The sequence below is a fragment of the Sus scrofa genome, chromosome 14 (genome assembly GCF_000003025.6).
Source record: "Sus scrofa isolate TJ Tabasco breed Duroc chromosome 14, Sscrofa11.1, whole genome shotgun sequence".
Lineage (NCBI taxonomy): Eukaryota > Metazoa > Chordata > Mammalia > Artiodactyla > Suidae > Sus > Sus scrofa.
Window position 1 is genome coordinate 39,104,614 of NC_010456.5, and position 16,122 is coordinate 39,120,735.

At 42.9% G+C, this 16,122-nt stretch overlaps 1 protein-coding gene and 1 pseudogene across 3 annotated transcripts in view; one reads left to right on the forward strand and one right to left on the reverse strand.

Moving 5' to 3' along the window:
- The window catches only part of LOC110256675, a 174,434-nt pseudogene extending 169,671 nt beyond the window's left edge, over positions 1–4,763 (forward strand).
- The window catches only part of RPH3A (rabphilin 3A), a 294,958-nt gene that overhangs the window by 237,519 nt on the left and 41,317 nt on the right, over positions 1–16,122 (reverse strand). The window lies entirely within an intron of this gene.

A 16,122-nucleotide genomic window follows, 5' to 3' on the forward strand; every position in this document is an offset into this window, starting at 1 on the left:
ATGAGATAACACCTCACACCTGGCAGAAGGGCTATCATCAAAAAGAACACAAACGACAAATGTTAATAAGGATGTGGACAAAAGGGATCCCTCAAACACTGCTGGTGGGAATGTAAATTGGTGTGGCCACTGTGGAAAACAATACAGAGGTTTCTCAAAAAAACTAAAAACAGAACTACCATATGATCCAGCATTCCATTCCTGGGTATATATTTAAAAAAAAAAACAAAAACACTAATTCAAAAAGATGCATGCACCCCATTGTCATGGCAGCATTATTTGCATTTACCGAGATATGGAAGCAATTCTAAAGGTCCATCAACAGAGGACTGGATAAAGAAGATGTGATATATATATACATGGGTTTAAGAAGCACACTTGGTACCAATAAGTCAACAAGAGATCCATCCAGGGAATATTATGGTGCCAACTGGCAGGTACTACCACCTCTATCACGTGATGCCAAGAATCCAAAGGAAAGGATCATCAAAAACCGTCTTCAGGCTCACTTCATCACTACCCTTGCTATTGATCATGATTGTGTGATATGGCTGGTGACAAGAAATGGTTGAATAAAAAGGAAAAAGGAAAAACTAATGTAATATGGATACAGAGTTACTAGCCAGAAAAGTTGATTTAGTCAACATTCAAAAAATACCATTCACATCTAGAATATGCTCTAAAATAACACAGGAGGGAAGAAGTGGGCAGGAGCAGAGATTAAACAACACTGGTCATGGGTTGATAACTATGGAAGCTAGGTAATAGGTTCATCATCATATTCCTTCTACTTTGGCACATGTTTGACATCGCCCATAAAAAAGTACAAAGTGTATATTTATATGAGTAGTGTTTGGGGGAGGATTATATAAAGAGAAACATTGTAGAAGAGTGATGTATTTGGTTTAATAAACAATAAGGTCCTACTGTACAGCACAAGAAACTATACTCAATATCCTGTAATAAACCATGATGGAAAAAATATGAAAAAGAATATATGTAGAGAGATTATATATCTGTATATTTATAAAGATTTTAAATATATATATTATATAAACTGAATCACTTTACTGTACACCAGAAACCAACACAACATTGTAAATCAACTATACTTCAATTTTTAAAAACATATTTTGTTTCAAGGATTATAAAGATGTAATTATGAAAGATTGTATATGTTTGGAAATATTCTTCATATTATGCTAACAGAAATAAAATGCAATGAAGGAGTGAATTTAGGAGACATAGGATGGCAAGAGGAAGGCCAGAAGAGATGCATAGTTAGGGTTCAACAAAGTGAGGTGGACCTCTTGCCACATCTACTGCGAGAATGAAGACATTCCCGGCCATCAGATGGTTGACATTCCAGAAAACATCAACATCACTCTAAAAGGATGCTCAGAGGCACCCTGAGGAGAGACTTCAACCACATCAATGGAGGACTCAGTCTTCTCTGAAAGAAAAAGAGGCTCCAGGTTGACAAATGGTGGGGAAATAGAAAGTGGCAACAGTTCCTACTATCTATAGTCATGTACACAACATGATCACGTGTGTTACACTAGGCTTCCGTTACAAGACAAGGTCTGTGTATGCTTACCTCCCCATCAATATCATTATTCAATAGAGCGGTTCTCTTGTGGAAATCCAAAATTTGGGGGGAGGGGGTGAAAAATACATCCACAGCGTTTGGATGAGGCCAGGCATTGCTTGTTCAATATCTCAAACCCAGAAAGATGAGTTGATTCTTGAAGGAAATGACATTGAACTTGTATTAAATTCAGCTTCTTTGATTCAGCAAGCCACAACAGTTAAAAACAAGTATATCAGAAAATCTGGGGATGATATATATGTTTCTGAAAAAGGAACAGTTCAGCAGGCTGATGAATAAGATCTGAGTTGTTCAGCTATGGAAACAAGATGCCAAGATGATTCTTCAGACCGATTTGTAATATTTTAAAGATGCAATAAAACCTCTATTGATTTGGTTGGCAAGGGAAGTAGGATGAAGGGTCTGATGGAAGCTGAACTGTAGAGGCATCACTCTCAGGTGCCTTGGGTATGGGCTCCCTCCTCCACGTGAGTGACAATAAGCTCTACACAGATTTGAAAAATAGTAATTGGGGCAGGGTGACCAGAGCTAGGGGATGTTCTAGATCTTCTTGGGAGAAGGTCTGTGGTAGTCTGGGAAGAGACTGAGAAGACAGAGAGTGTGATCACTTGGCAAAGTCAGGGCTACCAAAGCCTGCACCCTCAAAAACTCTACAAGATTGCTTTTCAGCACAGTTCTGATCACTGTAAGTAAACCAAGTATGGCAGGTGGCAAATTGTCTCCCAGCCTGTTTTTCAGTTCTTCCATAGCAGTCTTTCTCAACAGAGGTACCACTGGCACTTTGGATGGGACAATTTCTCACCGCATGGGACTGTCCCACGTAGTTCAGGAAGGTCAGCGTCTGGACCTTCCAGGAGTATTCCCTAGACATCATAAAAAACAAAAATGCCCCCATACATTTCTAAATGCTCACTAAGAAGTTAGTCTTATCTCCAGTTGAGAAACACTGTTCTGTAATAATAAAATGTTTGGATGGGCCCAAGATCACCAAGCCAAACATTGCATTACCTGCCACTTTGCAGCTAGGTGAGGCCATATGACTAAGTTCTGGCCAATGAGATGCAGGTAGAAGTGATATGTGCTACTCTGGGTCCTGCTTTTGAAGGAAAGTGGTAGGCTTCCATTTAGCATTCCCCCTTCCCACTAGCTGGAATGCAAATATGATGGCAGGAGCTGAAGCAGCCGTATTGGACTATAAGGTAAAAGCCAAATGTTTTAGATGCTGAGCAACAAAACAGAAGGAGCCTGGGACTACAGAGCCACCCTAGACTACCTACCCAGCCTATGTTAGAGAGGAAGCTTCTATTTTGTTTAAGATGTTCCTTTTTTGGATTAACTGTCTGTGAATCTTTATCCTACATTCTTCCACCTGGGGACATAACTACCTAGGATAGCCAAGCTCATTCTGATGGATTTCATGAGTTGATATAGGTTAGTTATGAACATTTGCGGCACCTGCTTAATCAGATGCTTTCCTCTGCTGCTTCCAAAGTGAGTCAGGCCTTGGGGAAGAGGAAGTCAGCTTATCTGTTCAAAGCCAGGACCATATGTTCTCCAGTGTTCAGCAAGCCAGATGGAGCTCTATCCATCCCCATTTTATTTACCCCCTAGAGACCCCAGGATCTGAAGGAAGCACTAAAAGGAGTGGTGATAAATTCTCAGGAATAATAACAAACATCATTAAATTTTCTATTAAATTTAGTGTTTCCCAACCTCCAAGCAACAATGTATCTCGTTCAAGATTTTTTGTCCTTATCTGTGTATAACAGTAATGTTACATTTACATGGTCCTTACAATGTATAAGATACTATTCTAAGTAAACTCATGTAATCCTCACAAAGATCCTATGAATTAGGATTATTATCTCCATTTCTCACATAAAGAATCTGAGGCACAGAAAGTACAGCTTATAAACAGAAAAGCCAGATTCAAACCCAAGAAATCTGACTCCTGAGCCCAGCACTTAACTACTCTGTCATATTGCCAGGATATTATCTAGTACATGACTTAGCAGACTACAGCCCAAGGCCAAATCCTGTTCTGATTTTTGTAAATAAAGTTTTATTAGAACACGGCCATATCCACTTGTTTCTATTATCTATGGCTGCTTTCAGCCTAGAGTGGCCTAGTTGACTCTGTAACACAAGCCATATGGGTCATAAAAAACTAAAATATTTATTATCTGGCCCTTTATAGAAAAAGTTGGCTGACCCCTGATCTAGTCTTTTACTATTTTTTCTTAAATCAGCTCATTGTACTCCAATAAAATTATCTTAAGGAAAGATTTTCCACCATCATCCCCTCCTCCACAAAGAAATTGTATTATCATTACCATAAATGGAAAGCCAATACTCACTGAAAGGCAGGGAAGGAAAAAAATGTAAAAACAGTGGAAACAACATGGTATTACATTCTAGTCAAGCACTGTTAAACCTGCCCAGGCTCTGAGTCCAATGCCTGCTGTCTGCTTGCTAACGAGAGGGATTAGGGCAAGTGCTGGGAGCCCAGAGCACAGGACTAAGCTTTCCTCCACGACCTGAGGATTAAGTGATTGGAATGAGAACACGCTTTTCTCTTTGTGAGTCATGAGGTTATGTGACACAGTGCCCCGAATCATCTCACGTCCCATCGAAAATCATCTCACACGCCAAGCAAGGACATCGTGCATATGAATCACAAAGAAAACAATGATGACATGGATGCCATCCTCTCAAACTGGTGACCTTGTTTATGTTTTTAAGTGGCCTTAACCATAAACATCACTGCTACTCTGAGAAGCATGCTTTGGGAAGATCGTACTTACTGTTTGACTTGGAACTTGAATGCCAGCTCACAGACAATCAGAAAGTAAGAAATACATGCAATATGAGTCTAGAGGGAGAAGCCAAAGATTTCAAATAGCTTGCCCAGGGCCACCTGGCTGAACCAAGATTTGGACCCGAGGGCTTTCTCTGGATTTTGAGATATTCATCAGTTCTAAACTTTGAGAAACATTGTCTCCAAGCTCAAAATCATAAGGAAAGGTTTGCTGTCTTTCCATGAAAATATGACTCCTTATGAAAATAAAGTTAAACACAACTAACAATCACTCTTTTAAAGATTTATTTGAATAGATCACGTTTTTAAACATACGTGCCTTCCTATGGCCGAGAAGGATCCCCCTCTTAGACTTCACCTCTTCCCTCTCCCCCTTGTCCAAATGCTCCTGCTGGACTGGTTGACAGATTTAGGGGGCTGTCCTATGCATTGTAGGGTCCTCAGCATTTCTGACCTCTACCTACTAGATGCCAAGAGTACCACCCTCCTCAGTTATGACAGTAAAAAAATGTCTCCAGGTATTGCCAAATGTCCCCCAGAGACGGAGGGGGCACCAATATAGCTAATGTTGTATCCGTTTTTGGTTTGAATATGTATGTTGACAAGCCACTACAGCAGAAGCATTCTAAACACATCCTACCCTCCAACGAGAGTACGTTCTACCATTCAGAGGACTACATATGGTTTATTCACTGTGATGGATTTGGGGCATGCAAGCTTGAGCCCCGGTTGGGGCAGAGCAGAATTGTTTGGCATAAGAAAGAGTGAGGAGCTGGATTTGAAGTTTTGAGAAAGAGTTGGAGGACCGCTCCAACTGGACTGTTCAACCCACTGGAAAAAAAGAAACTCAGTGGCAACCAGTACCAACGGGGAGTTCCCTTGTGGTGTACCAGATTAAGGATCTGACGTTATCACTGCAGCTGCCTGGGTCATTGCTGTGGTGCGAGTTTGATCTCTGGACTGGGAACTTCCATATGCCATGGGTACAGCAAAAAAAAAAAAAAAAGTCAAATACAAACTGCATCCCCCTACTGTGTCACAATACAGGCAAACAAGCAAAGCTCATTTAAAATGGGAAAAAAAGCAATCACCAGTAGCTAATTGTTCAAAAGGGAGAGATTAGGTTCAGGGAAGTGAACTTTTCCTTGTTGTGGTAAAATTAAACCCAACACAGAAATCAGGTTAATTTCTTGGGGAAAAAAGTAATGATCTCACACAGCAAGATGCCCTATGCGAATTCTGTGAGCCTGAGACCTCCAGAGAAACGTTTATCAATGAGTATTTTCACAGCCTGGCCTTTTCATCTAGAGTTAATTGATAAGAGTCTCCAGGTCTCTCTGGTTTGTGGTTAGTTGTTTTCATTATTTATGTTTTGCTACATGCAGATGAGATAAAGTTTTCACATTAGCCCTAAACACCAACAATTAATAGCATAGGAAGTGCTGAAAGTGGGAGGCACTGGGCCAAGCCTGGTGGGTCAAGCAAGGACACATGATGTACTGTTTATCTCTTTGACCCCAACACCCCTCCCCCCCCTCCACCCCCGGGCACTGCCAGCACCCTGGTCCAAAGAACTGTCAGGATCATCCTCCCTGGTCCCTCCGCCTCCTCCCTCACACCACTGCTATTGATTGATTCCCTTCACAGCAGCCACGGAAGTCCTATCAAAATGTAAGTCAGACCATGTCACTCTTCTGTTCTAAAGCCTCCTGTTAACTGAAGTGGCAGTCAAGGTCCCACAGTGGCCCCAAGGCTCTGCTCAATCTGCTCCTCATTACCTCACTGGATTTGCTTCTTATGACTCTCCCCCTGTCCCTCGGATTGCTCCACCACCAACCAGACCAACCTCCCTGATTTTGCCTAAGCATTCCAGGGGCACTTCGACCTCAGGGCCTTTGCACTTACTGTTCTCTCTGCCTGGAACACTCTCTCAGTTATTGAAATGCCTCACCCTCCCACTTCCTTCAGGTCTCTGCTCAAATGTTAGTGAAGACCCCTTGACTTCCCTGTCTAAAATGGAAGACACACCCACCCCTCTCCCAACTCCCTATTTCTCCTTTACCAGTTTAAACTTTCTCCATAGCTCCTTATTACTGCCCCCCATATATGACCATCTCTCCCACTAAAATGTCAGCACCATGTGAGCAGGAATCTTTCTCTATTTTGTTGAACTGCAACACCCAGAACAGCGTCTGGAACAATAGACAAATACTGTACTAAATATAGTATATAATATAAACCAAATAGTATAACATAATATATAACATAATTATATGTAAAATGTGTGGTAATATATTTATAAGTATAATAATGAAATATCAGTATATGCTTATAATTATGTTACACACAATTATAACATAATTAAAAATGTGTGCAGTATATTTACATTATAACATATGTTTTATATATATATGTCTTAGTTCAAGCTGCTATAATGGACATATCATAGACTGGGCAATTTAAACAACAAACATTGACTTCTCACAGTTCTAGTGGCTGGAAAGTCCTAGATCAAAGTGCTGGCAAATTCAGTGTTTGATTAGGGCCAGATTCCTGGTTCATAGATAGCTGTCTTCTCCCTTTGTTCTCACATGGCAGAAAGAGGGCAAGGAAGCTCCCTTTTATAAGGATGTCGGTCCCATTTATGAGGGCTTTACCCACATGACCAAATACCTCCCAAAGGCCCCACCTCCTAATACAATCACCTAGGAGGTTAGGATTTCAAAATATGAATGTGAGGGAGGCACATGCATAACAACAGATAAAACATAATAATTCATTCAATACATAGTATATATAATGTATTGCATGTAATTATAATGTATACCATATATAGCATAACATTATTAAATGTAGTTATAATTCTAATATTAATATATAGTGTATAAAATATAAATAGTAATATTAAAATATGGCTGCTCCTTAAACACTCACTAAAGGAATCAATTCACTAATTAATGGCTGAGATTCATGCCCAAAACAAGCTTTCTAAGCTCTGAAATTTCTTTTCCTCCTGCACCAACCCTACCAGTTTCCCACAAATGCCCCCACACCCTCCTCTTCCACTCCCTCCAGCCCAGGTCAAGTACCAAAGTCATCTGGAAGACTCTTTCATCAATCCAGCCTCAACAATGGACTCCTTTACTAACTGAGGTCAGCATTTGCCCTCTCTGCCATGCAAGCTGGCATGTTATCATGTCCAATGTAATACTTTACCAATTCTTTGATCATTCTATGTGTACTAATCATGCCTGCCTCTACCGAGTAGAACTCAATAAATACTGGTGGTTCTGAGATGAGGGACCAAGCTACAGGATTTATCACTTATTTTCCCTACTGTACCTAGATCCATAGTAGAATCCAATAAGCCTATCTGGACAGTTTAAATATCCTAGGGTAGAATAAATCATTATTCAGCAAATATTTGCTCCCTCCCTTCCCTGACCTCCACAGAAGAAGTGTTCCCCTTCCCCTTGATTGCTGGCCTTGACCATGGACCTGCTTTAGTCAATGGCACATAAGTAGAAATGACAAGCTGACATGGGCTTTAATAGGATCACTCTGGCTGCTGTGTTGAGAGCAGGCTGATGGAGGGCAAGAGATGACTGCCAGTGGGCTGGCCCAGATGATGGGAGTGGAGGCGGTAAGAAGGGCTCAGTTCTGGAAACAGCTCAAATGTGGAGCAGACAGGATTGGTTGATGGATCGTATGTGAGATATGAGAGGAAAAGAGAATCAAGGATGATGACAGGTTTGAGATCTGTTCAAGAGAAAGGAAGGAGCTGCCATTTAATGGCATTGGGAAGACCATGAAAGGAGTAGAGTTTTGTCTGGAGACTGAGTTTGATTTTGAACATGTTAAGTTTGAGATTCTTATGAGACATCCTAGAGGAGAGGTTGGGTAGGCAATTGGCCATGCAAGTCTAGTATTCAGGGGAACCACGAAGCAGAAGACAATACATTTGGAAGTAATACACACTGAGATGGTACTTAAAGTCATATACAAATAATCATAGTGAGCTAGGGAGACCATTGCCTGATGGTGTGTGTGTGTGTGTGTGTGTGTGTGTGTGTGTGTGTGTGTGTGTGTGTGTGTGTATTTCCCAGGAGAATTGAAAACATGTCCACAGAAAAACTTATACACAAATGTTCACAGCAGCATTATTCATAATAGCCCAAAAGTAGAAAAAATCCAAGTTTTTTTTGTTTTTTTTTTTGTCTTTTTGCTATTTCTTTGGGCCGCTCCCGTGGCATATGGAGGTTCCCAGGCTAGGGGTTGAATCGGAGCTGTAGCCACTGGCCTACGCCAGAGCCACAGCAACGCGGGATCCAAGCCGCGTCTGCAACCTACACCACAGCTCACAGCAACGCCAGATCGTTAACCCACTGAGCAAGGGCAGGGACCGAACCCACAACCTCATGGTTCCTAGTCGGATTCGTTAACCACTGCGCCACAATGGGAACTCCACAGAAAAAATCCAAGTGTTTTATCAACTGATAAATGCGTAAGTAATTGTGGTCTACCCATATAACAAAATGTTATCCAACCATAAAAAAGAATGAAGTACTGACTCATGCTTCAACACAGATGAACCTTGAAAATATTATGCTAAGTGACGCCAGACACAAAAGGACAAATTTTGTATGTGAAGGGGAGAATAAACAATCCCAAAATATGCCTCTTTGGCATAAGGATTATTTCAGGCTGATTATTTTTAAGAAACAGCAGACTTAGGGGAAGGTCTGAAAACTGAGTAGAAGTTAGCATTTTGTAAGAGACTGTGAACCTGTATAAGGGAAATCTCCATTTGTAAGGGTGTCTCCTATGCTGTACCAGGAAGGGAGGGGGGTGACTCTAAATCCCTAGAAACTCTTATTGATGGAGAAGGAAATAACTTATACCTGCATAACAACTTTACTCTTGTTTACTGTGTTTTTCCTAGTAACCTCCATAGCTGACTCCCCCCACCAACATCTTTTTTTGTCTTTAGCTAGAGATGTTGGGCCATTTGGGGGAGCTTATAAATTTTTCTGGGTAGCTTGGGCCATTTGGGGAAGCTTGTAATTTTTCCAGGTCTCTCCCATGCATACAGGAGGTATCTATATTATTAAACATTAGTTTGTTTTTCTCCTGTTAATGTCTTTTATTACAGAGGTGTCTCAGCCAAGAACCTAGAAGGGTAGAGGGAAAATTATTTTTCCAATCCCATATATTATTCCATTTATATGAAATGTCCAAAACAGGCAAATCTATAGAAACAGAAAGTGAATTAGAGATTACCAGGGGCTGAGGAAGCGCGTGAGTGAAAATGGAGAGCGACTGCTAAGGGGTATAGGTTTCTTTTAGGAAGGAGGAAAGTGTTCTAAATTTAACTTGGCGATGATTTAGGTTAAAGTTGCACAACTCTGTGAATACACTTGAAACACTGAACTGTACACTTGAAATGAATAAAATCTATGGCATGCAGCTTATATCTCAATAAAGCTATTTGTAAAAAGCAAACAACTTAAGCTGTTTCTCCAGGGCAACCTGAGCTAACATACCCCAAAGCAACAGACCACATGGCCAGAGAAGCAGGATGCCTCAGATACCCTGATTCCTAAAACTACAACTAAGAAACAAAACAAAAATATCCTAAGACAGTGATGAACCCCAGCCTCTTTGTTCTTTCCCTTAAAAAGCAAAAAACCCTACCTCAAAGACCACATTGGAGTGGGTCTGAGGATTGTCTCCCAGGCTCTTCCTTGGCACCTGCAGTAAACGCCGTACTTCCTTCACCACAGCACAGTCAGCAGATTTGCTTTGCATCGGCTTTGGGTGAGTGGACCCAAATTCAACGATTCAGTACATGTAGAGGTAGATGGCAAGTGGTGGCAAGTGCCAATTTCTAGTTCACAAGGTCATATGGGACATATAAGCACAGAAAGAACTTGGAAAAGATAAATGCCACATCAGTAACAGTGGTTACCTCTGGAGATGAGACTGAGAGCAAGGAACAAGAAAACTTTCATTTGTTTCTTTTACATAATTCTGCCTCGTATGACTTTGTCACCATGAGCATAAACGATTTTGTCACTCTGAAAGGGTAAAAAAGTCAGCTCAGGAGTTCCAGTTGTGGTGCAGCAGAAGTGAATCCAGCTAGGAACCATGAGGTTGCAGGTTCGATCCCTGGCCTCACTCAATGGGTTAGGGATACGCTGTTGCCGTGAGCTGGGGTGGTCATAGACGGGGCTCGGATCCTGCGTTGCTGTGGCTGTGGTGTAGCCCGATTCAACCCCTAGCCTGGGACCCTCCATATGCCGCGGGTGTGGCCCTAAAAAAGCAAAAAAAGAAAAAAGTCCGCTCAAAGGCCACCTCCTCCAAGAAGCCTCAGGGGCTCACGTCAGGATTTCTCCTCAGCATCGCAGTTAAATTTTGTTCCTTCTGCCGCTTCAGCACTTGCCACTTGAGAAAAATTAACTGTTCTGGTTGTGAGACAGGAGCGGAGGGAGCAGGGCACAACCTTTAAAAGAATGACGCAGGCTTCGAAGACACAGTAGAAACTAGTTAGAACTTACCAGGTCCAAGATGGCGGAAGGTTCAACTTCCGGGGGCTGGGTCTCATTATGCGCTCATTGTAATACATTAGCATGCTAAACGACACGCCCACCAGCGCCATGACAGTTGAGGCCAACCTTTTATAAGGCCAAAAAGTGAGCTGTGGCCAATTCCTAGAAATCCCCACCCCCTCCTCCCCTAAATAGTTGGAATAACCCTCCCACCTAATTACATAGGGTAATTAGCCAATGAAATTACCCAGCCCATAAAATTACCCAGGCCCCCATCTTTCAGGGCTGCTTTGGACCGTCTGGCTTCTGTCTATGGGATGTGTGTCTCTCTCAATAAACCTGATTTCACTTGGCTCATTCTTGAATTCTTTTCTGCACGGACCTTCACCTGGCTGCCAGTCCCAGAAACTCACCAGAGATCTGGGACAGGACCATCCTCTCAAGCCCCGTTTTCCTGCAACCTCTTTACAAATGATACTAATAAATCTATTTCTTGCCTATCACTTTGCCTCTGGCTGAATTCCTTCTGCACTGAGATATAAAGAACCTGAGCTTCATTGAGCCCTGAGATGAGTTGTGTGGTTTCAGTTCCAGAAGACTGTGGGTTCGAGTTCCAGCTGAAGTGCACCTGGGTTGAGTCCCATCCAAAGGAGTGCTGGTTCAGTTGCGCTGGAGGACAGAGATTGTTTACTTCATCTCTGGTGCCCAGCCTATAAAAGGAACTTAATAATACTATCTGGGGAATGACTGACTGGGGAGTGTGTGAGTAAATGAATGAGTTTGGCTATGCCCACAAGCAACAAAGAATCCCACCTACCTTTGCCCAAGCTCACCCTACTGAGACTGGCTAAATGACAAAGTGGCCATTTGGAGATGCTGGGTGCCCTGAGGTGCCTGGGATTAATTATACAGCCGCCAACACCTCAGCAACATGGATTTGCAAGTCTTAATTACATGCAGGGGACCAGCAGGAACAACTGGTTCTCCAACCCAGACCCCAGAGTCTCCAATGTTACTCTTTTCCCCTTTTCTTCTGACACATCCAGCTCCACAGAGAAAGCATGGGGGTGGAGAGGCAGAAGGGTAAGAGATATGCTTCAAACAGGAAAGGAAGGAGTTCCTATGGTGGCTCGGTGGTTAACAAACCTGACTAGCATCCATGAGGACTCGGGTTTGATCCCTGGCTTGCTCAGCCCGTGAAGGATCTGGCATTGCTATGAGCTGTGGTGTAGGTTGCAGACTCGGCTCAGATCCCGAATTGTGTGGCTGTGGCGTAGGCCAGCAGCTGCAGCTCCCATTTGACCCCCAGCCTGGGAAACTCCATATGCCGCCAAGTGTGGCCCTAAAAAGACAAAAACACACAAAAAAAAAATTCTTTAAAAGGAAAGAAGAGAAGACTCAGGCTGCAGGGGGCTGGCTTTTCAACTTGAGCTCTGGACCCTCGAGGGGAAAAATGTCTTGTAATTTAAGGAAATGGCTCAGCCAGAGGTGTCAGTTGAAAGCTAGGTCCTTGCCCACAGTCAGATCTGCATTACAAATGCCTTTCAAATCCCCCTGGGGAAGATGGGAAGTTTTTGATAAGGTTTTTGATAAGATTTTTGATAAGGTTTTCATAAGGTTTTGATAAGGTTTGTCTCCTCCAACCTCCTGAATTTCAGCTCCTGGATCTGCATTTGACCTCTGGTTTTAAAGCATCTGACAGCCTATCTACCTTTCCTGTATGCATCACTACTGGTAAACAATTAAGAAACCAATTGAGGAAAAAAAAGGAGAATGTTACATGAGCTCAATTGAAAAGCAAACAGAGGTTCAAATCCCAGCTTCACTACTTACTAGCTGTGTGGCCGGCCCTGAGCAAGGTAATTGACTTCTCTGAGCTTCAGTGACACCATCCTTTTTCTTATTTTACATCCTCTCACTGTTTAGTGCTTGGAAATTTTTATTCACTCAAGATTTTGCCTTGGAATCAAGGCACTGTCATCACTGGAATCCTCTTCTAAAATGCAAAAAAACCCTTTAAAAATCTTACTTGAACATCCAAGAATGGATCCATTTATCAGAATTAAATAATCAGTTGCTTAGCAGGGCCTTGATGATGGGAGAGGACAGGTCAGGATTGACTGGGGAAAAGAAAAAGGAAAAAGTTACTCCCAGAAGAAGGGAGGACAGAGTTGATGACCAAGAGAGTTCTGGGGACAGGATCCAGGTCTCAGTTTCCCCGTCGCAAATAACAGAGACTATAGGGTAAACTTTGTTGAGTATTACCAGCCTTCAGGAATCATGTAAGGGATACTCTATTTATGTTTACAAAACCCTCATTTTACAGATGATGAAACCGAGGCCAGGAAGATTAAATAACTTACTCAAGGGCACACTACCAGTGTATGAGGGAGCCAGCTTGAAATTCCAGAGACTTTAGTTGACAACAGCAGACAACTTAAGGTTCTTCAGAGGCACCGAGATCTTACACAAGGTTGCAGAAAGGACATGACAAAAGGAGGGAGCAAGGTAAGAAGTCACTGAAAGACAAACCCCAGCCATTCCCCAACTGCTGCAGATCTGCTGCCCTCTGCAGCCGAGATCTCCATTGCAGACACAGCGTCCTGTCTTGAGTGGGTCCCTGAGAAGGGCTGGCTGGCAGGGACACCCTTTCCTTCTTCAATCCCTCTGGCTCCAGTTGGTCCAATGCCCCTGAAACTGTTACCATGGAGACTATGTCTTCAGTGGCCAGAGGAGGGAAAGGGCTGGCACTGGGTTAGGGGAGTGAATGCTGGAGGCCCTGGGGAGATGGTGCCAGGGTTTGCCAGATGGCTGAGGGCAGGAGGCAAGCCCATCTCCATAAGGCAAGTTACTAGTTGTGCCAGGGTCTGCCAGACTCTCCTCAAAGCTACCAGAAAAAAACAAAACAGAAAAACAAACAAACGAAACAAGGATGACAACAAAAAGCACAGAAATGCCAATTTTTATCTGTCTTTAATTACGTCGTAAATATCTGCGCAACACCTACTGTGTGCAAGATACTATGCAGGGTCCTGGGATATGATTATAGACAACGCACAGATCCTTTGAAATTCAACCATAAGTCCCCAGTACAGAATAAGTTTCCTACACAAAATAGTGTAAGAACCTCTAGCAGAGAGGATGTGAATTAGCCCAACAAGAAACAGCCCTTGGTTTGGTTTTCATTTTGAGCTTCTTTGATTGGCATGGTTATTTTCATATTAACATTAATAATAATAATATAGGAGTTCCCTGGTGGTCTAGTGGTTATGATTTTGCACTTTCACCACTGTGCCCAGGTTCAATCCCGGGTCTGGGAACTGAGATCCCCACTCAAGCCGCTGTATGCTGCAGCCAAAAACAACAATAATAATAATAGTGGTGGTAGTAATAGTAATAACTAACATTTAATCAGCACATACTACGTGCCTAGCATGAAGGAACTTACATGCATCAGCTCATTTCATTTTCAGCATCAGGCTATGATGTAGACATTGTTACTATTAACCCCTTCTCATAGACAATGAAATTGAGGCTCAGAGAGGTTTATATTCATTAATCCAAAGACAAACATCTGATGTATTCATTTCCCATCGCCACTATCATAAATTATCATAAATTTAGGAGCTAAAAACAATGCAGTATTATTCTCTTACAGGTCTGAAAGTCAGAAGCCCGAAATCAGTCTAACAGGACTAAAGTCAAGGTGACAGGAGGACTGGTTCCCTCTAGAGGCTCTGAGGAGAGAATCTATTTCTCTGCCTTTTTTGGCTTCTAGTGGCTGCATGCCCCCTTCCCTGGCTTGCAGCCCCTTCTTTCATCTTCAAACCATGTCCCCCTAATCTCTGCTCCGTCTTGTTAGAGACTGGATGCTTGTATCCCCCAAATGCATATGTTGACACCTGATGCCCAGTGCAGTGGTGTTTGGAGATGGGGCCTCTGGGAGGTGACTAGGTCATGAGGGTGGTGCCCTCATGAAAGGGCTTAGTGCCCTTTATAGGAGAGACCCCAGCGAGTCCCTCACCCCCTCCTCCCTGTGAGGACACAGCAATAAGAAGCTACCTATGAACCAGGAACTGGGCCCTTGCCAGACATCAAATCTTCTGGCACCTTGATCTTAGACTTTCCAGCCTCAAAAATTATGAGAAGTAAGTGTTTGTTGTTTATAAGCCACCCAGTCGTGTAGTATTCGGCTGCAGTAGCCCAAGTGGATGAAACATGTTCATATTCCTTAACCTGACCCTCTTTCCTCTCTTATAAGGTGCCTCATAATAACACTGGGTCCCCTAGATAATCCAGGATAATCTCCCCATCTCAAGATCCTTAACTTCACCACATCTACAAACTCCCTTTTGCCACATAAGGGGATATTCACAGGTTCCAGGGATTAGGGCATGAACATATTCAAGGGCTGTTATTCAATCTTCCATAACTAGAAGTAGCAGAACCAGATCTGCCTGACTGCAGAGGCCATTCTGTGAACTACCTGGCCAGCAAGAGCTCCCCTGACACCTCATCCAGCGGGAGATGCCTGGGCTCTCCACCCAGCACACAGGGATTTCCATAAAGCCAGGCCCTAAACAAACTCTGCTGGTGCCCGATCTCCCGGGTGAGCACTCTCATGCACCAGTCTGGAGCATACATTCAGCAGAACAAGGAAGACAGCGGGCTTTGAGATCAGACAGTCCTGGGCTTCAATCTGCACAATGACCTCTACCAGCTCTGTGACCTTAGGCATACACTTTGCCTTCTCTGAGTCTCCATTTCTCCATCTGTAAAGTGGGCATGATTAGACCCCCCCTCACAGGGCTGTTGGGCAAGATAAATGAGGTTATGGCGAGAATGAGCTTAACACAGATCCAGCACAGAGCTGGAGTTCAATAGATAAGAATTAGGAGGAGGAGGAGTATCATCACCACCATCATTTTATTGACTAGGTAGAACTTTGTGATCAGTCAGCCCTCCTTGAATGATCTTATTTATACCCCAGCTGCTCTCCTTGGACTTCACCTTGAAGATCTTCGAGGTTAAAAAGCAAAACACTCTCTTAGGACCCAGGCACTTCTTAGAGAACCCCAGGGGTAGGCAAGAAAGCTCCAGTCACAGGCAAAATGTTTAACAGAACAAATATGAAGTGCTAACAACTT